The 26,129-nt window shown below is 33.5% G+C and overlaps 7 non-coding genes across 7 annotated transcripts; 4 read left to right on the top strand and 3 right to left on the bottom strand.

Moving 5' to 3' along the window:
* The first annotated feature begins 22,653 nt into the window (after positions 1-22,653).
* Trnag-gcc (transfer RNA glycine (anticodon GCC)) lies at positions 22,654-22,724 on the top strand. Its single transcript has one exon. It is a non-coding gene; the product is annotated as a tRNA-Gly (tRNA).
* A 293-nt stretch (positions 22,725-23,017) lies between these two features.
* Trnae-uuc (transfer RNA glutamic acid (anticodon UUC)) lies at positions 23,018-23,089 on the bottom strand. Its single transcript has one exon. It is a non-coding gene; the product is annotated as a tRNA-Glu (tRNA).
* Positions 23,090-23,724: 635 nt separating this feature from the next.
* Trnag-gcc (transfer RNA glycine (anticodon GCC)) lies at positions 23,725-23,795 on the top strand. Its single transcript has one exon. It is a non-coding gene; the product is annotated as a tRNA-Gly (tRNA).
* A 293-nt stretch (positions 23,796-24,088) lies between these two features.
* On the bottom strand, positions 24,089-24,160 carry Trnae-uuc (transfer RNA glutamic acid (anticodon UUC)). Its single transcript has one exon. It is a non-coding gene; the product is annotated as a tRNA-Glu (tRNA).
* A 635-nt stretch (positions 24,161-24,795) lies between these two features.
* On the top strand, positions 24,796-24,866 carry Trnag-gcc (transfer RNA glycine (anticodon GCC)). Its single transcript has one exon. It is a non-coding gene; the product is annotated as a tRNA-Gly (tRNA).
* A 293-nt stretch (positions 24,867-25,159) lies between these two features.
* Positions 25,160-25,231, bottom strand: Trnae-uuc (transfer RNA glutamic acid (anticodon UUC)). The gene has a single exon. It is a non-coding gene; the product is annotated as a tRNA-Glu (tRNA).
* Positions 25,232-25,866: 635 nt separating this feature from the next.
* Positions 25,867-25,937, top strand: Trnag-gcc (transfer RNA glycine (anticodon GCC)). The gene has a single exon. It is a non-coding gene; the product is annotated as a tRNA-Gly (tRNA).
* The last annotated feature ends 192 nt before the right edge of the window (positions 25,938-26,129 follow it).

The raw sequence follows: 26,129 nt of genomic DNA, 5'->3' as shown, positions 1-26,129 counted from the left end.
TTCAAATACTTTGAATGTGTGTTCAAATTGTATGGGTGTTGTACAACATATGTATGTATGTATGTATGTATGTATGTATGTATGTATGTATGTATGTATGTATGTATGTATGTATGTATGTATGTATGTATGTATGTATGTATGTATGTATGTATGTATGTATGTATGTATGTATGTATGTATGTATGTATGTATGTATGTATGTATGTATGTATGTATGTATGTATGTATGTATGTATGTATGTATGTATGTATGTATGTATGTGTATGTGTGTGTGTGTGTGTGTGTGTGTATGTGTGTATGTATGTATGTATGTATGTATGTATGTATGTATGTATGTATGTATGTATGTATGTATGTATGATACTAAACCCCTAACGGGAAGGATTGTGCCTGATATTCATATGATGAAGACATAATCTTTCAATCAGTTTAATTGAAGTCTGGAGCTGGCATGTCAGTTAACTGCTAGTAGTCTGTTGTTATTTATGTATTATTGTCATTTTGTTTATTTTCTTTGGTTACATCTTCTGACATCAGACTCGGACTTCTCTTGAACTGAATTTTAATGTGCGTATTGTTATGCGTTTACTTTTCTACATTGGCTAGAGGTATAGGGGGAGGGTTGAGATCTCATAAACATGTTTAACCCCGCCGCATTTTTGCGCCTGTCCCAAGTCAGGAGCCTCTAGCCTTTGTTAGTCTTGTATTATTTTTAATTTTAGTTTCTTGTGTACAATTTGGAGTTTAGTATGGCGTTCATTATCACTGAACTAGTATATATATTTGTTTAGGGGCCAGCTGAAGGACGCCTCCGGGTGCGGGAATTTCTCGCTGCATTGAAGACCTGTTGGTGACCTTCTGCTGTTGTCTGTTCTATGGTCGGGTTGTTGTCTCTTTGACACATTCCCCATTTCCATTCTCAATTTTATGTATGTCTATTTAACGGGGAAATTATATAATGTAAGTTTTGTCCTAAATAGTTTGAATCATTGCTTAATATTATATTCTACAACACGTAAACTATTTTTAATAACACTGATTCAAACTATTTTGAACAAATTCTACATATATTCTTCCCATTTTTTTAAAATAAGCATAACTGTATTGTAAAACCCATTCACTGAATAACATTGGTTCAACCTATTTTGAATTACATTTGAAATTGTTTCCGTTAAAAAACATTAATATATTGTACAACAGAAACACCATTTGTCCACTATTTCAAACTATATTGAACAAATCGTACATTTATTTCCCCAATTTGAAAGACATAACTATATTGTACAAAACGCAAACCAGACTATTAAACACTGTTCAAAATGTTACAGTTTGCCTTTGAATAGACAAGAATATATTGCACTGCACATTTATCATTTAAACGCTGTTTCGAAATATTTTGAACAAATTCTACATATATATTTTTCCAGTTTCATAGTATATAACTATATTGTACAACCCATGTTATATTTAACACTGATTCAAACTATTTTGAACAAATCTTACATTTGATATTACTTCCGTTGAATAGCCAAGAATATATTGTACAACACATATACCGTTGAATACAGATTCAAACTATTTTAAACAAATTCTACATATATTTTCCAAATTTGATAAACGTATTCATATTGTTCAACACATACATTTATTTATTTATTTATTTATGTTAACATAAAATTGAGAATGGAAATGGGGAAAATGTCAAAGAGACAACAACCCGACCAAAGAGCAGATAACAGCCGACTGCCACCAATGCGTCTTCAATGCAGCGAGAAAATAGTCTACTTTACTTTTATATTTCATGTTCTTTGTACCAACTATATCATCACATCAAGTCCCTAGTGCGTAATATTGAGGTGGTCATTTGTGGTATTTCTACGGACGTCTTTATTTCAACATTTTGATTCCTTCCGTATTATATTCTGTATAGGCAGTTTATGTAGATGAATTACAAGAACAGAAAATAGTAAATTGAAGTCATATTGTTAGTCTCTGTTGTATTGTTTTAAAAACTTAACATTGACATGGATTAGTGATTTATGTGACTGTTCTTACATATACACGTACATGTACAAGTTTGTTACTTTTCACATGAGTTTTTTTGTTTGTGTGTGACTTATTTCCGTTTACAATGTACTTTATTTTTGTTTTGTTTTTGTTTAAGCACATTTTATTTCCAAAAGTAGCAAATGGGATTGAACACAAGTTATAACACCTCTCCTTATACAAATACAAACACATAATACATAAATGTAAACAAATATGGCCTGTATTGGTTGCTTTTACTTTAGGGAGCTTTATTTCATATGGCTTTGGGAGGGGGGTACTAGGATGAAAACTGTCCTTCCTTTTTATTTTTCACTCTATTCGTTCCTGCCTTTATTTTATTAGTTTATCCTGACTTCTTTTACATAAACTGTCATCCTGCCTTTTTTTTGCAAAGTTGCTTATCCTGCCTTTTTTTTTTACTCCAAACTCCTGTCCTTTTTTTTCTCTCTTCAAATTTCATCCTAGCCTCCCCCCCGCCCCAGCCTTCCCCTAAAATCAAATGGTATAGCTCCCTAAATGCATATGAACTCCTTATCCCTCTTTAAGTGTAAACAATAATAACGTAAACATTACAAAATGACAATTTTATTGGGATTGGAAAACAAGTGAATTTTCACTTTTACAAATTCCTCTACCTTATAATATAATAATAGATGGATGGCGTCAAAAATATTTTTTTAACTGAAATAAGAAGTATTTGTTGACCAAATTCACAACTGAACTACATTGCTATCAAACTACACAGGTGTAAATATAAATATAAATTAACGACAATTAATTTATACGTCTAGGTTAGTCTATGAAAAGGTATATACTATGAATTTTAGAGTGAGGGGCTTGCTCCAAGCTCTTAATTTCATAGTATATACCTTTTCATAGACTATCCAATTTAGCACATATTTACAACTCGAGTAACCTTTTAATTGATCTATTGATAGTTTATTTTGGTGACTACTTGTATCACAGGTGTTTGTAAAACGGAGCTCATTAACGAAGTTTTGTAAATCTACTCACTAGTATCATTGTAAAATATGTGATTTCAAAAGACCCTTGACTCCAGAATGAAAAGATGGTAGCTGCTGGTGTAAGTATGTTTATTGGTATAAAGCGGTGTTTTACTACCTTACATGGTAAGATGACAAAATAAATTGACCAAAGGCAGTCAATAATTAAATTGCAGTGGAAGCTTTACATGTCTTGAAATTTTTTTTTCAATTTCACAGTAAAACTAAAGCTATAATAAGTTTAAAACATTTAGAAAGTATGCAGTGGCGGATCCAGGAAAAAGGGGGGGGGGGGGGGTCCGGGGGTTGGAAAACCCCCATTTTTGGACGATCAAAGCTTTTGAATGGGGATATATGGTTGGAACTCCCCTTTTTATCATGGGTTGGAACTCCCCTTTTTATCATGGGTTGGAACCCCCCTTTTAAAAATGGCTGGATCCGCCCCTTGTATGTCCCCATAGATAGTCTAGCGGATAGCCATTAAAAAGCAACTACCAATAGATCAAAGATACTAGGGTTTATGTTTTTTTTTATTTCAAAGTAAAAGCTAAAAGATGTATCAGAACATGTATATACATATATATATATATAGGTGGCACATTCTCTTCAGACATTACAGTTTTTCAATTCATGACATCGTCCTGAACATGCATGAAATTTTTTACACTGGACATTAAGCAACCAATGATCAATCAATCAATTCATGACGAAATAGATCAAGTTGCCTTCATTTAATATACCTTCACAAGGTTTCATAGTACACACTTTTTTGTGTACAAAGTAATTGCATGGATGATAAATTATCACAATTTTAAGATGGCGTTGAACTTTAATCAAGGTATAAAAATCCATATTTGTTACTCTTTATTTTTAAAATAAAAGAAACTTGCAATCGTCTTAAAAATTTTTTAGATCCAAAGATTTTAATAGCAGGATATCTAAAAATCAATGTGAAAATCAATTACGAAGTATTTAATTTAACTTGGAACACAGCATTTTATTTCAATATAGCCAGTGGCAATTTTTGTTTTAATATCTTGATTACGATAAAATGAAATCTTACCCTTGTGGTCATTCATGCTTCGTTACTTAGTACACGGAAAAAGTATGTACTATGAAAATTAGAAGGCAAATTGAAGCAATTTGATTGGACGAGAAGATGTAAGTATGTGCTAAATAATTATATATCTCAATACATGTATATGAAATTCACACGAATCTCTTTGTTTTAAAAATAAAATCTTGAATAATGAGAAAGTTATCAGAATTCTCAATGTCGAACATCAAAGGATTACCATACAGTAAGTTATGTATATTAGGCTGACATGACAAGTTACTCAGCATAAACTCTCTAAGTAATTGGTATTACGGACAACGCAATAAAAAGTGTTCAGATGTTTCAATCTGTCTACATTTGCAAAAAGGATCAGCAATTAATTTTTTTCTAAACAAATGTTCATTCAGACCACTGCTCTCAGTCTAGTGTGCAAAATTTGTCCTAGTCTACTACCACTATAAAAATATTTTGGGACAACCCAAGTTTTCTTCAAATACTTCTCAAATATATATAAAGAAGAATTTCTGATATTAATTGGAATCTCGTTCCAAAGACGGACAGTAGAAGGAAGAAAACTGTTATGATAATAATTCGTTCGTGCAGGCATGTGAGGCACATTTCCTGCGTTGCGTGTCCCATACGGATGTGATTGGCCAAAGTTGGTAGGGACTAGATTTGAAAGATAGGCTTGAGAGTTATTGTTAGCCATCTGAGGAAACAAAATAAGCTTGTGATTTTTTCGCCTTTCCCTGAGAGTTTCCCACCCGGTCTCTTTTAGAAGAATTTGTAGACTTGTTAACTTAGTAGACCCAGTAACTATACGTGCTGCCTCATAATTAATTTGTTCCAGTCGATCTTTCAAATATTCTGGACAATTATCCCAGATTACATCGGCATACTCAAAAACAGGTCGAACATATGAAAAATACATGACTTCAAGCGTTTTCCTGTCCGCCTTAAACTTAATCCTTCTTAACATATTCAGACGGACAGATGCTTTTGCTATGATGCCATCAATTTGTATTTTCCAGCTGCCGTCACTCGAAAAATGTAAACCAAGGTTTTTGTGTGACTCGACAGTTTTTATTACATTACTATCCATAAATAATGACGGATGATGATCAGGGTCTTTTTTTCTAGATATTATCATTGATTCAGTTTTCTTCGGGTTAAACTTCACTAACCATTCATCTGCCCATTTTTGAATTCGATGCATATCATAATTTAGAGTAATAGAAGTAACCAGAGGATTTTCGACAACTGCATATATGCTTGTGTCGTCAGCAAATAGCTTATTATGACAATTAACCTCATTTACAATATCATTATTAAAAACTAAAAATAACAATGGACCCAAAATTGATCCTTGAGGAACACCAGAGTTAATGTCTGCCAAGGAAGACACTTGCCCATTTATAACCACCCTTTGTTTACGGTCAGCCAAATAATTTTTGAGCCAAAGAAGAAGATTCCCAGTTATGCCCATCTTTTTTAGTTTAAATAATAAACCTCTATGCCATACGCGGTCAAAGGCGTTACTTATATCAAAGAAGACAATTCTGATATCTTTTCCCTCATCTAAGGCCTTACTAAAAACATGAGTCAAGTATAATAGCTGGTTACGAGTTGAATCTTTTAACATAAACCCCGACTGGTGTTCCGACAAGAGATCCCTTATAAAGTTCATAATATGTTTATATATACATCTTTCAAAAGTTTTACTTATAACACTCAACAATGAAATGGGTCGATAATTACCAATATAATTTCTTTCGTCCTTCTTAAAAACAGGAATAACATTAGCTAACTTCCAAGCTACTGGATAATACATTTTAGTCAAACTTAGATTGAATATATAGCACAAAGGTTTTGCTAAAATATCTGAGGCAATTTTCAAAAGTCTTGGGCTAATTCCACCAGGACCAGATGCTTTATTAAATTGGTTATTTGTAGAATGTCTTTCACCTCATGCTCCTGAAGAATTATATTGTCAAAACACGTGACAGGAGGAGTATCGTCAGTAGGAACAGACATGTTTTCATCAGAAATGTTTGACTGCGACGCAACAAATGCATTAAAAGCTTCAGCTTTATCAATGTCGTTATATAAAAAATCATTGTTGTCGAGAAGTGGGGGGATATCAGATTCTCTGGACTTAAATCCAGCTAGATGTGATGCTGTTATCCACCAACTTCTTATACTCAATGAGTCAGACTGTAATTTCGCAACGAGACCGTCGATGTAGTCTTGTTTTTGTTTTCGGACTAGATTTACGGTCTCGTTTCAAAACTTTAAAAAATTTTGACCAGTGCTCTGGAAGATTAGACTTCTTCGCTCTTTTGTTCATCCTATTTCGCTTTCTGATTGCGCGACGAATAGTATTGTTAATCCACGGCGGATCTGTCTTCCTAATTGTTATGATTTTATTAGGAATCGATTCTGCTGCGGTTTTCAATAGAATTTGTGTAAAAGTCTCTACAAGAAGATCGACATCGTTATTTCCATCTATTATGAAATTTTCCCAATCGACTGCGGACAATTTTTCTCGGAATAAATTAAGATCCCCTCTATCGTACAGCCAAATTCGACGCTTACAGCACGTTTGAGAAGGTTTCTCAATTTTTATTATTCCGAATGCCGGACAATGATATCTAATGTTTGCATTTAGGAACGGATAACCAACATGTACAAGATCGATTACATTCCTTTTATTAGCAATCACTAGATCTAAACAGGAAGTCGAATTTTCCGTAAAATGTGTAGGTTCGTCGATAAACTGAAACATATCATATTTTCTGATGATATTTTTCATTCGGACATTACTTGGTTTCAGATAGTCTTCATTGAAGTCCCCCAAAATGACAATGTTTTCAACTCCTGTATCAACTGCTTGATCCAGAGAGTGTTCGATAAGCGTGAAGGAATTATCACCAGAATCTGGTGGTCTATAAAATACACCCATTAACACTTTTTTGTGATTTTTAGCTTGAATCTCAACCGAAAGACTTTCTATACCTCTGACATCTAAATCATGTCTTTGTACAACATGTAAATTATTTTTAACATAAATGGCTACACCCCCACCGTTTCTCCCAACACGGTCATATCTAAGTGGTGGATGAAAACTACCCAAAAGTATGTCTTGATCATTAATATTCGAATTAAGCCGTTTCACTAAAGCAGAGAACATCAATACTTTTTAGTTCCGCATTGATTATATCTAACTTATGAACAAGGCTTTGAACGTTTAGATGAACAAATGAAGTATAAGCACTAAGACACGCATTGAAACCATCTAAAGTTCCATCGGACACTGACGATACGGAAGATACCTCACTGTCCGAATTGGACCCCGGATTTAGCTCAACATCACCAGCCAAAATAATAAGATATAATATATACACAATAAAGGTTCCCAGTAAAAATGAGTATCTAAATTGTAAGTATGCCCACGACATGAAACGTGTTGCAACTGATTTACAACAAACTGAGGAACATATAAGGCTATTTGTATTTAATGATTCTTAACCTAGTTTGACATTTTTTTCATTTACATCACAGTGATCTTTTAGCAACACACAATAGATAAGCATAAGAGGAACACACTGAATACCTAGACAAAAATAGAGATTAATAAATAATACATGTTCAATATTTAAACGCTTTCGTTTGGCCACCTGTGTAGATCTTGTGTAAAAGAGTCCTACTCTGGCACGAAACTCATTGTTGGATATTGGCATTATGTAATTTTGGAATCCCAGGAATAGTAATATGTCAGAATAGGACTCAACACAATATTTGCAAAAAACATACAGTCACAATGCACCTGGTCGAACAAATAATGATACACATTATGCAACACTATGTACAATTTGAACAAACTAAACAAAATAAGCCATGTGAGAGTATATACAGAACACATGTACTTTTGACCTATTAAAAGTAATCGGTAAGGGTGGTTCTTTGTAAAACGTAATGTTGCTTGTGAAGGAAGTCGGATTATAATGATCAAAGAGGGATAACTCAATTGGAAAGAAATAAAAAAATCAATAGTTGCCGGTAATGGACAGCTCAAAATTAAAAGGGTAGAAGAAGATGGGATAATAACGTGAATAAATCACTACACATGAGTAATGAATATTCCATAATTATGCTGTTACTTCCCCGAAAGAACAATAAATTGAGGCAAAGAAAAATATATAAACACTTTTTTCAATAAGCATGTGAATGTAATTACAGTATTACCAACAACAACAACAACATAAAAAGAAAGATTCGAATAAGTTAGTTTATCAAATTCTCATATAAAAAGTACTATCACGAATGACCTGCGTTGATTAGATTCGTTAGGTATTTGAGATTAGTCAATAGAATCTTGGCGGTTGCTGCATCTGGAATATCTGTGGGTTGTACATTCCTCCAGGGAGGTATGAAGAGTGTTGTTGCATCATCGGTGGTGGAAAGCTAGATATTGGTGAACGGATTGGATAACTGGGATGATTAGGTTGAGGATACTGCTGGTTTGAACTTGCTGAAAAGTGCTGTTCTGTCGAAAAACTATTTGAGGTGACTTGATGAAATTCACTTTCAGTAGTAAAGACATGTTTGTTGTCGTTATTATCAGTCATAAATATTTTACCATCCCAGACGGATATTTGTTTGAGATTACCCCGTCTAACGGCTTCACGTGCTAGATATGCTATCTTCCCTCTGGTTTTGGTTAGGTTTTGACTTATACCTACGTTTTTGAGTTCTATGACCTCTTTGATTTTTTGGAGGCTTTAAGCAATTCAGTTCTCTTGTAAGAATGGGTGAATCTGGCAATAATCTGCTTATGACCTTTTTCAGTGGGGAGTCTGTGTGAGACACTAATATCATTTGGACTCAAGTCAACGTTAAGTTTACCAGCGATGTCACATACTAGCTTGGTTGTGTTTTCATCTTTAGTTTGGGTAACTCCATTGATACGGATGCAACTTTTGCGGCTATGTTGTTCTAAGTCATCTATTTTTTTGTTTATGCTTGGTATATCATTCATACTTTTTTTTAAGTTAAAGTTATCAAGTTTGAGTTTTTCAATTTCGTTGTATACGGGTGTAGTTATATTATTAGCATACATTTGTAGTTCAGCCTTTAGTTCCTTTCGGAGATCATCCAACATTATTGTCTTTACAGCATTTGCAAGACGTGCGACGTCGTTATCAGTAAACAGGGATTGCTGGTTATTGTTAGACTGTTGAGTCATCTGGTCTTGAGGGATGACGCTTGATGACGACGTAGTTGTAGATATTTTTTCTGTTCCTTCAATCATACTTTCGTTTTCAGAGTCTAATTCTTGAAATAATTTTTTCTCAACGGTCAATCCGATATAAGTACTTGAGATGGAGAAGGTTCAGAAGAGTGTCGACGACGTTTGTTATGGCAAGAAGTGGCTCTGGACATAATACATTGTTAATACATTTTATATGATTTGCTATCTGATATTGTGTTCTGATTAATATTTTTGTACATTCGCTAATACTGGTATGTTGATATCAGCTGGTATATTTTATGTTGGGAAATATGTTCTGTCTCAGTGTGTTCGATGTGACACAATTAACATGGAAAATGTAAACAAATCATCGCTCACTTAGTCACTTACAAAGTAGTGTTCCGTTTATAGAAATTAATACCTTCTTCTTCAATTCATGTCAAATAAACGAAATCCAACAGCACTTCCAAGAAAAATTACCACTTTTCCCCTTTACAACGGAGGTACAATTATCTTAACATGTTCAAATTATACTCGGCTAAAAAACACAGCCATCACCATCTCGCGCATGCTCAGACACTCTTTTCAGCACCATTGGTTGCAACATTTGATAATTTACCAAAAAAGCAAAGTTTTACTCTTTTCCAGGAGAGGTGTAGTTTTTCATCGGTAAAATTCGAATTTCGTCATTTGCTCATATTCACAAGTATATTATTTGCAGTAATGAAATAGTTGAAGTACTCAGTATTTATATGAAAGATGCACGAGATTTGCCTTCGAACTTTTAAGGTTTATGACCCCTTCTGTGGCCTGTCAATTACGAAATTTTCAAACTGCAATAGTATCAAAACAGCAAAGATAATGAATAATAGATATGGACCATTTTGTACATATATCAAGGGGAAACTTCATGCAAAGCATTATTATTTATAGTTTGATTGCATTTAGTAAAAAAGGAGAATTTGGTGAAAATAAAACCAAGAATTTTGTAGAAAATCCACAGACTTTAATACAGAGATTTTTGTTATAAGATTTTAAACATAGATTACTCACTTGTTTTTCTATGATCATCTAGTGTTTATTGTTTACAAAAAGTCCTAAATAATCTTTAAATTCCAAAACACCTCGTGCCGAGTCACTAAAGTCGAACGAACCCTAAAAGGTGTACTTGAATTGTTCCATATTTATATTTGTTTTAACCAATATCTAAATTTATAAACTTTATTTAAGGAAATCATTGCTAGCACTGCATGCAATAATCCTCTATCTTTCAAGCATGGAATTGCCAAATATGAGAGTACAAGGGGAAATGCTGTGGATTTTCTATAAAATTTCCATATGTTTAGCATTGAATCAACACAATGGAACATAATCCTTAAGTATGATACCGTGACACTTCGAATTCAGCTCACTCAAAGCATATAATGATGTTACCGATTATATATTTAATCTTAACCATTTACGATTAGTTTGTTCAATTCTTATATAAAACGTAGTTATATTTTTTATGTTTTGTTTCATAGAGTTTAAATGTACAATTATAATATAAAAATTACTTATTACCTTTAATTCAAAACTAATAATTATTTTCTAATTATTATTTTTTTTTTTAATTATAGTTATTGGTTAAATTTGATACAATATTTTCATTTTTTTCATTATTAATTTGCTATTTTCTTTCACGCCAATACTTAGGACAGCGGTTAGGACATCCTAGCTAAGATAATCCTAATATAGCTTCGATGTGTATGCTGAGACATGTCGTAAGTCGGTCCTAACTTTATCCTAATTTCTGTCCTAAGAAATTCTTAGGACCGATCTTAGGACAGGCCCCGGAATTTTAATTGTATGTGAAATTCTGAATCTTTTTGTAATTCTGATATGAGATTGAACAGATTCAAAAATTGCTTTACTTTGCTGAAATGTATAAAGGTCGCCGTGATCAGCCAATATACTCAATTGGTATAGCATATCTTTTTTAAAATCAAAAACAATATTTCTCTTGCTTCATTGTGAAATGGGCACTCAAAAAAATTATGAATACAATCCTCAACAGCATGGCTACAGCTGCATGCGGGATTTAGTTTAATATTAACACGGTGCAGATCTGCATTTAAAGAGCTTCGCATATTTCTGAACCATGAATGATATTAAGTTTTCTAACACCACAACTAAAGTAGAAGGGTGGCTGTTTTTATATTTCGGGAAGTCCATATGTCGGGGTTTAGACTTCCATTCAATTGTAGTAGATGGGAAAAAAGGTGTTCTGGTTATATCTAGTCTATGACGCGGGGTACTACATAGTTGTTACTATTTCGTAAATCATGATTTGAATTTGACCAATAAGTGGGAGCATTAAATCGCAGAGACAATCAAGGGCAGTCTCGTTATGTAAAGAATATAACACATTGAGCTTTCTTGACTTTCTTTTGTCTACTTGAAAATTTCCGGCCTGTTTCGAAATATGTAGCTTCACGACTGACATACACGAACCCAGTTACTATTCCTCCTGCTTCCAACTTAACATGTTCTAAATTATTAGAATCTTGTTGAGTACAACTATCCCGAAACGCATATGCATATTCCATAATTGGTATAATTAATGTTTAGTTTATACGAGCAAGATTATTTCTATATAATGCATATTTCAATTTTTCACGAATATTTAATCTTGTACTGTGCTTGCACAATTCATTATGCTTTCTATATGTGTATGTATTTTCCTTGTTAATACATTCTGTACATATTCTGACTCGGAGTTTCATGTGTTAAAACAATACCGTGTGATGATTTTAACTTATTTTACACTGAATAATGTTAAGATGTGTATTCATATTCAATTCATTCACCAAAAGTGTATCACTATCAACGGCGGAGAACATGTTAGCGCATAGATACTTTAGGACATTTAGCAAAAAACAGTCGGAAGTTTTAGCGCAAAAAAAACAGTCCGTTTACCGAAAAGAGAAGTTATCAATGCCATTTTAGAGAATATTATTCATTCGTTGTATAATAATGAATTTTAATATAGTATCATGATAGCACAATAAAAGCAAAAAATACAGCAATAAAAGTCTAAAAAGTTAAAGGGGAACTCCGCAAAAAAAAAAAATTAAAAAATGATATCATGTTCATTTTGTATAAAACAGCACAAATTCATAAATATTAACGTTTTATTCTCTTAGATAAAATACCACCATCAATTTCAAATTCAATATATCAATTCTCTAAATTCTCTAATTTTTTAAATAACTATGATCTGTCATTTTTAAACTTTTTTTAACTAACTTTATGAAACAAGTAAATATAGGGGAATTAATTTAGATCAATTTCTTTTATGGATACTCTCATAGTTTAAGCCATAATTAACTAGCAGTGTTCCGTGTAAAATTGTTTCCAATAATCTAATTTGTTCATAACTTTTTTTATCTGGGACTATTATACAATATAAAATCTTTTTATGTCCCAGCCTTTATATAATGCCTTTATTTAATTCCCTAACTTGACCATCAGCATGGCTAAAGGAATTATTGCCAGAGGTACTGTGAGGTGACACTTCCAGGTATTCAAGCGATTTCCGGTCGGGCTTAAAAACTTTTATTACAGGTAATGCAGGTTCACACACCGCTTTACTGCTGAGCAGTGTACGCGGGCGGTAATTTGGAACTTTATATTTAAAAGTTATCTGTTATAATATACATCATGTGGACATTTTTTTTGTATCTTGAGTCCGACAGTGATATACTATATACATAACTAAACTCATACGTGTAATGTAAGTTTGTACTACTTGTCAATAATTATTGACATTTTAAAACACATAAATATTCATTTTACAAAAATGTACGCACTTGTCGATCGTTGGTTTATACAGATAGAAAGATACGGAACTAAAGATAGTCACAATTTAAAATATGTATTTTGAAAATAAGTCAAAAACCTCCAGAACCGATCTGATTTAAATTCAGGACCCGTATATGCATAAAGGTACTTAAGTTAAGATTGGTTCCGAACGGACGGATTTTTCTACATGTTCTACGATAAATTAATACTACGATTGGATATCGTTTTTGCATATCAGTCCAGATCTATATCTAACTTGCTTTGATTCGTCGAAGTTATGAATATAGAAAAATCACAGATTCATATTTCAACTAGAACGTTCTAGAACAGTTTAAGAAATTCGTCATCACAATTTTTAGTTATATTGTACATGTATAACTATAATGCGAACCTTGTGAAATAGCACGTGAAATTCCAACTAAGCGTGAAAACTTTGGAGAAGCGACGGTTCTATTAATACCTATGGTCAATTTCAAGTTCTGTTTCGACATGTATTGTAATATATGTCACTGGACGTTAAAATTCCATCATCAATTTCGTCTTCGTCAAATATTGCTGTTGGTTTTTTTTTACATATACATGTATACACTCCAAGTTATTCCTATGTTATCTCATTTAGAAATTTAATGCAAAGTGAATTTCAAAGATGAAAGCCCAATAGGCTGACATAGTTCGATAATACTTTGAATTAAATATAAACTGAGAATATATATATACGAATCCCTGACATTCATTTGTGTAAAAGAAGAAAAGATAACAATGATCGGTATCTGAGTGAATCTACGTCACAATCAAGTTTCATAAAGTTATTACAGAATATTCAAGATTTACAACTTTTCTTGAATAAAAATATGTGGGCTGTGATTGCCAATGAAATAAACTATGCAATAGAGACCAAATTAGCCCAATTAATTTTTGTGTGTACTATAACAACTGAAACCGTAATTCCGCTGTAGTGCACGTCGATCGTATCTGTTGTAACAGGAAGGTGCATGGTAACCTTACTTCCTTACTAAGTTCAAAAGTACATAACAACCCTTTCTTTGTGCATTATACGCTCAGGAACATACATCTTACTATTTTGCATGGATTGTTAGCAAATGCTACTTTTCAACTGTAGTCCTAAACCAAAGTGTTGTTTTATTTTTCATCTGACAAGCTAAATTTTGGATTAAAGTGATCATACAAGTACAGAGGCTAGGATTTATAATTCTGGTAGTCTGGCTGACTTCGTGCAATATCCCCGCTCCGTATTCATTAGTTTTTACATATATCATTTAAATTTTAGATCCTTCAGTTTGCATATAAATATCACATTTAAATTTCGTTTACAACCTTTACATACCAGAGACGAATAGTAACGTAAGGCTTAGTACAACATGCATAACATTTTATTTGATGTCACCAATTGTAAAATATGTAAAATGAAACAATAACTTACTATACCAACATAGACTTTTGTTGTATGTTTATACAAACCGAAACCACTACTACATGAGGGGGTTGACACGCTCAAATTTACAAAATTGTGTTTCAGAGAACCAATGCACCAAATTAATTTTATAGGATTTAGTTTTACATTTAAACCTGTTCAAGGAATATGTTTACTGGACAAGAACAATTTATATGTAGGACAAAATCGGCTTACAACACGAAATTTGTTCAAAGAATAGTACCAAGCATTTGACAAAATGACGGGTATTTAACAGAGGTATCGCAATTGCAGATGGATTGGTGGATCACTCCTTGTTGTTGAATTTGAGTTTGGTTGACCTCAATTGATATTACGTTTTAAAACAATAACTCAAATTAAATATACAATATTTTTACTTGGGTAGGGGGGGGGGGGGGGGGGGGGTGTTCATTAGCCCTAAAAAAAAAATAACAACAATACAGGCTTATAGTATAATGAAATGTAAGATAATTTTTACGAATAAAAAAAAGCAAGTCTGCCCAAAAATGATTGATATTTCAAAGAAAGATTTATAGTGTGTTCATAGTAAACTTAAACCAGAATGCGTATAGATGTCTCTGCTTATAACAGTCACAAATCACTTCTAAATATTGAAAATCAACGATGTAACATTAATGCATTACTATTTTATCAAAATTGCGTAATTCAAATTCTCGGACACTTAATTTTTTCCAAAACACGTTATAGTTAATATCAGAGACATATAATACATGTACATGCATTATATGTCTCTGTTAATATGCATCCTTCTTTTAAAGTTTTGTTTTTCTTACACACTTTAAGACCGTATCTCGGGGGGCACTGCTGAAAAAAATCTTTCAAAAAGCAAATTTAAATTTCCATCTTTAAAACTTGTATATCAGATAAATTTGACCACATGAAAAGAAATACTTCAATAAACATTGGTCACGCACGACATATTCCAATGTAAGACACGTGCCGTTACAATGTCATAGCCAGTTTTAACGCATCAGCGCACATAGGTTTTTCGAATAGGCCAGTTGATTGGAGGAAAGTTACCGAAAACCACACCTACCTTAAACTAATACTCAATCAACCGCCTTTGAAAGAAACCTAAATCAAACATGGATAAGATTACAGAGATTTGGTTGCGTATTCAATATTTGAAAAAAGTTTAGACTCTTTATTCAAACTTACAAGTATAGAAAATGCCCGTAATGCAAGTTTCGCAATTTTACAATAAATTTTATACATCATTTTCACCTACCTAGTGAAGAAAAAAACCAAATTTAATAAAATTTGCAAATTAAAACTATTTCGAATTGTTCTCTATTCGTACAAAAAAATCACAAGCAATTATCTTAAATTAAAAAAAATCTAATAGTTCTTTTACCTGTATGCAATCGCAAAGATAATTAATTTTAGTCTTTGATTTAGATGCAAAAGACGACAATGCTCCTTACATTTAAAACAGTCTACTCCAAATTTCACAGTGTATGCAGAGCTTGGCAGATACCCCATTACTGTGTCTGTAAAGTTGCGAATGATAAATTTCTAGAGTAGACTTATAAATGGAAAAGAAAGTAAAATTAGTGATGTATTATACAAACTTGTGTTTTTATATTATAATGATAACGGAATAGAAACTAGGTGGATATCATATATAAAAAATATTTTTGATAATTGCGGTATGAGTATGTCCAATATATATGGAATGCACAGTTTGCTGATAAATAGGTGTCAAATGTATTGAGCAAAGACTCAAAGACCAGATTCAACAAGAGTGCTTTTCTTTTGTTGCAGAATCGCATAAAACTTTATGTTATCGTATTTTTAAAAAGAATTTACAATTTGAAAAATACTTTTCATTTTTACCTTACAAATTCATTTATACATTATGCAAATATAGATGTGGTAGTCACCACTTGCCAATTGAGTCTGGAAGGTGGCAGTAGTACAGAGCGAAGACAGAATCTGTCGTCTCTGTGACTCAAACGACATTGGTGACGGGTACCATTACATTATGAATTGTGGAACATTCAAACTAGAAAAAAAGAAATTTTTAACGAACTGCTGTTGGTCAAACCCTATATAAATTTGATCAACTGTTTAACTCACCAAATATTGTAATATTAGAAAAACTATGTACTTTTTATCAAAGTTTTAAATGTGAAAGTCAGTTCTCCAAGTTAACTTAATTGTATCGTTTACACATGCATGTAATAATTGTACCTTATAGTTATGTTTATGTATGTTCTCTAAAACTAGTAATTAGAGTTTTATTAAAAATAAAGTATTCGTATTCCTTTAAACCATAAATTACATGAAGACGGCCTACAGGTAAAATACAAGTGTATATAATACCATAAAGTATTTAATCCTCATCCTTTCTTGTAAATGCAAAACTCTGGATTCTCTTTGATATTTACCTGAGAGATAATAAAAGACAAATCTAAGACTTTCAAAGGTGTTTGCGAAAAATGAAACGAAATAGAAGATTTTTTGTAGACGAGTAACACATTGAAGTAGGAAATTTGACCGAATGAATGAATGACTTTTAATAAAAATCAGTGCACATCTTTCTAGTGGCGAAAAACACGCATATCGAGTTACGTAGATGAAAAAGAATAAGTATATTAATGATAATTATGATGTCAATTTCATAAATTCAAGGATTATAACTAGAAAACAATCTTAAACACGATTCGTGATTTCCCATGTATATAGATTTAAACAGATTTATAATTTTTATTCTTAAATTAAATTCTGAAATAAACAGGCATGGCTCTGATCCTTGGCAGTTCAGCGAACAATATTACATGAAATGCACGATGCTGTTGATCGAAAACAAAGGTGAGAGATTCAAATTGTAAAATCAGCCGCTGGACGTTAGAGTTTCTATCCATCATCCAATGTATGATAGAAATACCTTTAAATTATTGTAATTACATATTATTATTTTTTTCAAATGAAATTTTTGTTAAACTGCTCCAGACATGGTTATTAGTAACCGTCAGTCCATTGCGATATTTCATATCTCTTTTACAAATTCCGAAAAAAATAATAAAGGAAAAATTAATGTTCCCATGGGGAAAATATATCTTCCCATGGGAAGAATTAATGTTCCCATGGGAAGAATAAATGTTCCCAAGGGAAAAAGGTGTTCCCATGGGAAGAAAAATTAGTTCCCTTGGGAACAAAAATTCCCTTGGGAAATTTAGAATTTCCCATGGGATGAAACTATCTACTAATGTTCCCATGGGAAATTGTAGTTCCGATGGGAACTTTAAATTTTCCCATGGGAACTTCTAATATTCCCATGGGCATTTTAAAATTTCCCATGGGAAATGTACTTTTAATCAGCTGTGGTGACAACAGTGACAACAGTGACATGTTGGGACATATGGGGAATTTTTTTTTTTATTATCTATCACTTAGCCAAAAATTATTTTTGTTATCTTGTACAACAACAAAGTCAGATTTGCCAATTCTGGAATGGCAAATTTGTCCCGCACAGTGTTGTTAGTTGTTGTCCATCATTTTTGTTTTAGTTTACTGTTTGTGTTTAAATCATTCCATCGGATTTCTCGTTTCAATTTGCCATCACTGCAGCAGAATCTACTCCTGCTAGTTCCTAGTTCTTGGCGAGGTTCGAGTTGGTCAACCTCAGTTTTCTGTTATTTGAATAGGAATAAATGGTTATGCGGAATATATGTCAATGAGACAGCAACCCAACGACAAAATTAACAAAAACAACATCTAAAGTCCAACATACAGCAATTACCAACAGGCAATATTTCAATCAATAAATTTTTCCTAGTGTGCAAGATTCGTGAATTCATTTAAAAGAAACAATCCAAGATCTTCCATTTACAAGATATACTATCTACAAGATCTACTACCGGTATCTACAAGATATGCTAGCTACAAGATCTATTATCTACGCCCTAATTCAAAATAACGAAAAACATCAACAATTTTCATTAAATGATGTATAGTATACGGATATCAATTGGAACAAATAGGTCTTATAGGTTGTAGTTTATTGCAGCTTGTAGGTTATAAATTGGAAAGGAAAGATTTTAAAGTTTGATGTCATTTCCAAAAAGCAAGATAAAACATTGTCAAAGCGATCCGGACAAAACATGCTTCTTCAAATAAAAGATTCCCGATTACAGGACGATCTTTGTGTTCAATTTTTAAAAGAAAATCTGGTGATATTTAGAGCGTCACAATAAAAAACCTTTTCTTTAAGATTAAACTATTTATGAAATAGGTCAATTATCAATTGATATGAACTTCTTTCATAACTGTTCACAGGGGCGGGTCCAGGTGAGAGCGTAATGGGCGTATGTAAATGTTCTTTTGTTCCAACGTTGGAAAGTTCCGGGCGGAAAGAACTAACTAGCCGAAAAGTTCCGGAGGAACTTATTAACTAGTTACTTTGTTTTTCCTCTGGTTTAAAAGTTCCACCGGATCAAAGTGACTAGTTGAAAAGTTCCAACGGAACATATCAACTAGTTAGAAAGTTCCTTTTTGCCAAATTAGTCAAAACCGGAACTAACAAACTAGCCCAAAAGTTCCAACGGAACTTATCAACCAGGCAGAAAGTTCCATTTGGAGAATTGATGCGAAGTAAAAGCGCAACATATTATATTTGAACCTTTCAAAGGGAAACCAAGATACTGATTACAAAAGTCAAATGGAACTTATCAACTAGCCACAAAGTTCCTCTTTGGCAAATAAGTCAAAACCGGAACTAACAAACTAGCCCAAAAGTTCCAACGGAACTTATCAACCAGTCACAAAATTCCATTTGGAGAATTGATGCAAAGAACCACATGAGGAGGGGGTATTCTTCCCTCTCTTGAGGGTACTATGAATACTAAATTTGCATGATAATTCAACTTATTCCGTTTTATGTGAGCTATGAAATACAACTTAAATTTTGCATATTTGTCCTCAAAGAAACCCCTTTCAGTGCGTTGGGTATTCTTGTAAATTAATAATGTGCTCTTATATATACTGATACTCATTCTTCCCCCTCTTTCTACAAAAGGACGAAATATGGTATATTCGGAACGATGTAACTAGTTGTTCTGTTCCGCCAGAACTATTCAACTAGCTACATTGTTCCGGGACTTTTCAACTAGCTACTTTTTTCAGGAACTTTTCGACTGCACTCGGAATAAAACAACTTGTTGGAAAGTTCCATCGGAACGAAATAACTAGTTGAAAAGTTCCGCCGGAACAAAGTAACTGACGGAACATAGTGGCTGTTACACGTACCCCCCCCCCCCCCTTTAAAAAAAAACAAAAAAAAACTATCGTAATCTGCTAATAGTGTATTGAATATGGCAATTAGTGCATTTCACAATTATTTTATGTTGTTTAGCAAACAAAAGGTCCAAAAAAATTTTGGCGAAAGATTTGATTATACGCCCCCTCTTTCAAAAATCCGGGAAACGCCCCTGGTTCATTTATGATTAAACAAACACGCAAAACAAAAAAAATTTGGAAATGAATTTTTACTTGAAAAAATTTATTAAACTTAAGGTGTTACTGTATTAACATTACAGAACAACATTTAAAGTAATTTAAATTTTCATATTCAAACTGAAGAGCAGGGGTTAATAAATCCACTAGCCCGACGCCCGGGACTCAGCATTTAGGCCTCGGGCAACCAAAACTTGTAACCCAATATGCCCGACGGACTAGTAACAAAACAATCTTGGCGTTTCCAAAATATTAAGTGGAAAATCCACACATCACTATTCTATCTTAGAACAGATTCAACTACATCATCCGGGATTCCCAGAATTTGAACTGATTTTGTACAAGTTTTAAAATAGAACAAATAACACGTACAAATAACTCGGGGTGGATCCCGTATACTTACAATATCGATTTGTCAGTACAGGGGGTATTGTACATTGCTTATGCAACCAGAGAAATATAATGTAACCGGACTCACTGTACCTCCTTCTGAATAATTTATTGCAATATAAATGTGAATCCCTTTTGACAGGAGAAACCTGACTTTTGTCAGATATAAATTTGTAACATGTGCACATGTTATGGACGCCATTTTGTTTTTGTTTACATACTGTGAAGAAGCCTCCAGAACCATGACCTATATATAAACATTAACAGTCTTCAGAAAACTTAAACTTGATGCAATAATATTTCATCAATCATGATTATTTTCATTGATATTCAAATAAATTTGATTTTTAAAGAAATAAAATTTATAACAAATACAATTTCAGTTTACAGACTGTACTCAGTTTGTAATCTATTTATAGCCCACTTTTAGCTTACCTGTGATAAATGAGGGTAGTAATGCCCTTTACCGTCAGGCGTCAAACGGTCATTTACGGCTACCGTTAGCGTCAAATTGGTTAAAAGTTTAGCATGATTTGTCAAAATATCCTTATCGTGACTCGTCAGAGGTCTCAAATAATTATCGTTACCGTTATTTTTGGAAAATATTTAACGTGATTCGTCAAAATCAGTCGATTTTTTTATCCATTGTACAGTAGATTTTTGCAAATCGGACACCGAAAACTTATGTAAGCAAAAAAATATCCCAGTAGCATGAATAGCAGATATATTCAATTAATCGATAATTGTATATTCATTGAATATTCTGTAATAATGAGTTGACCAAATCCTGAGATGGTACAAGTCTTGACCACCGCCAAAGAAAGTATACATTTTATCGTCATGCACCAAAAATTACCGTTAACGTCATTTGGCAAGATTTTTTACCGTTATTCGTCATGAAGGTACCCTCATTACGACCCTCATAAATGTAAATATGGATATTACTGTACCTCGTTTATAATGTAAACCACGTATAGCAGTGGTCAAGACTTGTACCATCTCAGGATTTGGTCAACTCATTATTACAGAATATTCAATGAATATACAATTATCGATTAATTGAATATATCTGCTAATGGGATGTTTTTTTGCTGACATAAGTTTTGGGTATCCGATTTGCAAAAATCTACTGTACAACGGATAAAAATTGTTAAGTTTATAGAATTCATTGTATTATGCAGCAAACTCTGGGTTTTTAAGGCATACTCGGGCCAGCAGGTCAGTTTTGTTGGGCTAGTAGTTCTTCCAACAGGGCTAGTAAAATCCTGCCACCAATTAGCCCTGGGCTAGTGAGCTATAACAAAATTTCTTAACCCCTGAAGAGAAAACAATCTCTGCCAGGAGTCAACAATATTATTAATTTCTATTTTCAAGATTTTGATTTAGCGCTTGTAATGTTCAGGTGAAACATTATATACATCTAATAAAATATAGTTCAAATTTATATTTTTCGATCGCCCATTTCTTATTTTGTCAGTTATAGTGCAAGTAAGGGGGTCTCATTGGGGGGTTCTGATCCCGGATCCCGCTTACTGTTTTGTCAGATTCCCGTATCCCGCTTACACTATGTACGTAAGCAATTCTCATCTTTTTGTAATTTCCCGTATCCCGCTAGACTTCACTTCCCGTTTTCACGGAACAATAATTTGACTTTCACGAGTCACGCTTACATAAAATCGGCAAGTAAAAGGTCATTTAAAAAAAGAATAACACAAGGAAGTCTCTAATTTGATTCAGATATGGCGTAGCGTTTCATGTTCAACATATTTCCATCTTTTACAGTCCTTACGTTTTGGTCGGTAAATTAAAAGGTCCAATCAAGGAATGGGGAAAGACATGTATGCATCAGTTTATAAAGTGGGGTCAATTTAAGGTCGGCATCCTGTAAAAGAGTTCCATATTCATACATGTATGAAACGATATAGTTCCATAGGTAAACATGCAATGACTGTGACTATCAATGGATAGAACCATTTCTCATGCTTGTCAAACATGTTTTTCGTGTTTCTACATGTTCTACCGACAATGTTGTATAATAAACATGCCATATATCATACATACTATGTAACACGTGGTAATCATGTACTGCCCTTATATGTTCGAGTTAGACATCATGTGTCATAAGCATCGGTGGTTCAGTGGTAGAATGCTCGCCTGCCACGCGGGCGGCCCGGGTTCGATTCCCGGCCGATGCATTTCTTTTTTCATCTCTTTCCAATATTCAAACTAGCAATGCAGAGTTAAGAAAGCACAGTTTTACAGTTTCATTACTAAACAATAATTGACAGTTGTTTGTTATTGTGATGATGTTACAACATTTAAAGAACTACAGTCTTTTTGAAAGTTTTCTTTTACAAATCTATGTAATTATGCCTCATGTCAATTGAAAGACAGAAAAGTCTTGACTACATAAACTCTACATCTGTAACATTGTGTTCTCAATGTACTACAACAACAGTAATGTGAAAAAGATCAACAAAAACTAAAGCTCCGACGCCGGGAATCGAACCCGGGCCGTCTGGGTGAAAACCAGAAATCCTAACCACTAGACCACATCGGACTTAGTATAACTAGCTTGATTTAAGCTATATATATAAGCATATCATGAACATTTTATAACTGGGCTTAAACATTGTGTCAACGTATGATAAGTGTGAGCTAATAGTCGATGATCACTATTTCTACCTCGCCATACAAACTGATAGCAGAAATGCTCTGAAAGAGTATATCGTGTATATCCTTCTAAATCTTTATTTCGAAAAATATAAAATCGTATTGGTAGTGAACGCAAGCATGGCAAAGTTTGCCGGCAAAGCCGCCAAAACTGAAAACTATGCAATTTAAGATTCAGACTTTCTTAGTATGTAATTTATGCTCCTTTAAAACGGTTGATTAATTACCTACCCCCTTTTAAATCTTGAATTTTATTGTTAAGTTTCAAATTAGACACGAAACCGACAGCATATATATACCAGGTATATTCATCATAGCAGTTGGACCACGGGATTATGTTGCAGATTAACGGCTGGGTACTAAATGTCCGTCGATTTTCTCTTGTCAAACATGTTTTTCGTGTTTCTACATGTTCTACCGACAATGTTGTATAATAAACATGCCATATATCATACATACTATGTAACACGTGGTAATCATGTACTGCCCTTATATGTTCGAGTTAGACATCATGTGTCATAAGCATCGGTGGTTCAGTGGTAGAATGCTCGCCTGCCACGCGGGCGGCCCGGGTTCGATTCCCGGCCGATGCATTTCTTTTTTCATCTCTTTCCAATATTCAAACTAGCAATGCAGAGTTAAGAAAGCACAGTTTTACAGTTTCATTACTAAACAATAATTGACAGTTGTTTGTTATTGTGATGATGTTACAACATTTAAAGAACTACAGTCTTTTTGAAAGTTTTCTTTTACAAATCTATGTAATTATGCCTCATGTCAATTGAAAGACAGAAAAGTCTTGACTACATAAACTCTACATCTGTAACATTGTGTTCTCAATGTACTACAACAACAGTAATGTGAAAAAGATCAACAAAAACTAAAGCTCCGACGCCGGGAATCGAACCCGGGCCGTCTGGGTGAAAACCAGAAATCCTAACCACTAGACCACATCGGACTTAGTATAACTAGCTTGATTTAAGCTATATATATAAGCATATCATGAACATTTTATAACTGGGCTTAAACATTGTGTCAACGTATGATAAGTGTGAGCTAATAGTCGATGATCACTATTTCTACCTCGCCATACAAACTGATAGCAGAAATGCTCTGAAAGAGTATATCGTGTATATCCTTCTAAATCTTTATTTCGAAAAATATAAAATCGTATTGGTAGTGAACGCAAGCATGGCAAAGTTTGCCGGCAAAGCCGCCAAAACTGAAAACTATGCAATTTAAGATTCAGACTTTCTTAGTATGTAATTTATGCTCCTTTAAAACGGTTGATTAATTACCTACCCCCTTTTAAATCTTGAATTTTATTGTTAAGTTTCAAATTAGACACGAAACCGACAGCATATATATACCAGGTATATTCATCATAGCAGTTGGACCACGGGATTATGTTGCAGATTAACGGCTGGGTACTAAATGTCCGTCGATTTTCTCTTGTCAAACATGTTTTTCGTGTTTCTACATGTTCTACCGACAATGTTGTATAATAAACATGCCATATATCATACATACTATGTAACACGTGGTAATCATGTACTGCCCTTATATGTTCGAGTTAGACATCATGTGTCATAAGCATCGGTGGTTCAGTGGTAGAATGCTCGCCTGCCACGCGGGCGGCCCGGGTTCGATTCCCGGCCGATGCATTTCTTTTTTCATCTCTTTCCAATATTCAAACTAGCAATGCAGAGTTAAGAAAGCACAGTTTTACAGTTTCATTACTAAACAATAATTGACAGTTGTTTGTTATTGTGATGATGTTACAACATTTAAAGAACTACAGTCTTTTTGAAAGTTTTCTTTTACAAATCTATGTAATTATGCCTCATGTCAATTGAAAGACAGAAAAGTCTTGACTACATAAACTCTACATCTGTAACATTGTGTTCTCAATGTACTACAACAACAGTAATGTGAAAAAGATCAACAAAAACTAAAGCTCCGACGCCGGGAATCGAACCCGGGCCGTCTGGGTGAAAACCAGAAATCCTAACCACTAGACCACATCGGACTTAGTATAACTAGCTTGATTTAAGCTATATATATAAGCATATCATGAACATTTTATAACTGGGCTTAAACATTGTGTCAACGTATGATAAGTGTGAGCTAATAGTCGATGATCACTATTTCTACCTCGCCATACAAACTGATAGCAGAAATGCTCTGAAAGAGTATATCGTGTATATCCTTCTAAATCTTTATTTCGAAAAATATAAAATCGTATTGGTAGTGAACGCAAGCATGGCAAAGTTTGCCGGCAAAGCCGCCAAAACTGAAAACTATGCAATTTAAGATTCAGACTTTCTTAGTATGTAATTTATGCTCCTTTAAAACGGTTGATTAATTACCTACCCCCTTTTAAATCTTGAATTTTATTGTTAAGTTTCAAATTAGACACGAAACCGACAGCATATATATACCAGGTATATTCATCATAGCAGTTGGACCACGGGATTATGTTGCAGATTAACGGCTGGGTACTAAATGTCCGTCGATTTTCTCTTGTCAAACATGTTTTTCGTGTTTCTACATGTTCTACCGACAATGTTGTATAATAAACATGCCATATATCATACATACTATGTAACACGTGGTAATCATGTACTGCCCTTATATGTTCGAGTTAGACATCATGTGTCATAAGCATCGGTGGTTCAGTGGTAGAATGCTCGCCTGCCACGCGGGCGGCCCGGGTTCGATTCCCGGCCGATGCATTTCTTTTTTCATCTCTTTCCAATATTCAAACTAGCAATGCAGAGTTAAGAAAGCACAGTTTTACAGTTTCATTACTAAACAATAATTGACAGTTGTTTGTTATTGTGATGATGTTACAACATTTAAAGAACTACAGTCTTTTTGAAAGTTTTCTTTTACAAATCTATGTAATTATGCCTCATGTCAATTGA

Source organism: Mytilus californianus, unplaced genomic scaffold, assembly GCF_021869535.1.
Source record: "Mytilus californianus isolate M0D057914Y unplaced genomic scaffold, xbMytCali1.0.p SCAF_12, whole genome shotgun sequence".
Classification (NCBI taxonomy): domain Eukaryota; kingdom Metazoa; phylum Mollusca; class Bivalvia; order Mytilida; family Mytilidae; genus Mytilus; species Mytilus californianus.
This window is presented reverse-complemented; position numbering and strand designations above follow the sequence as displayed.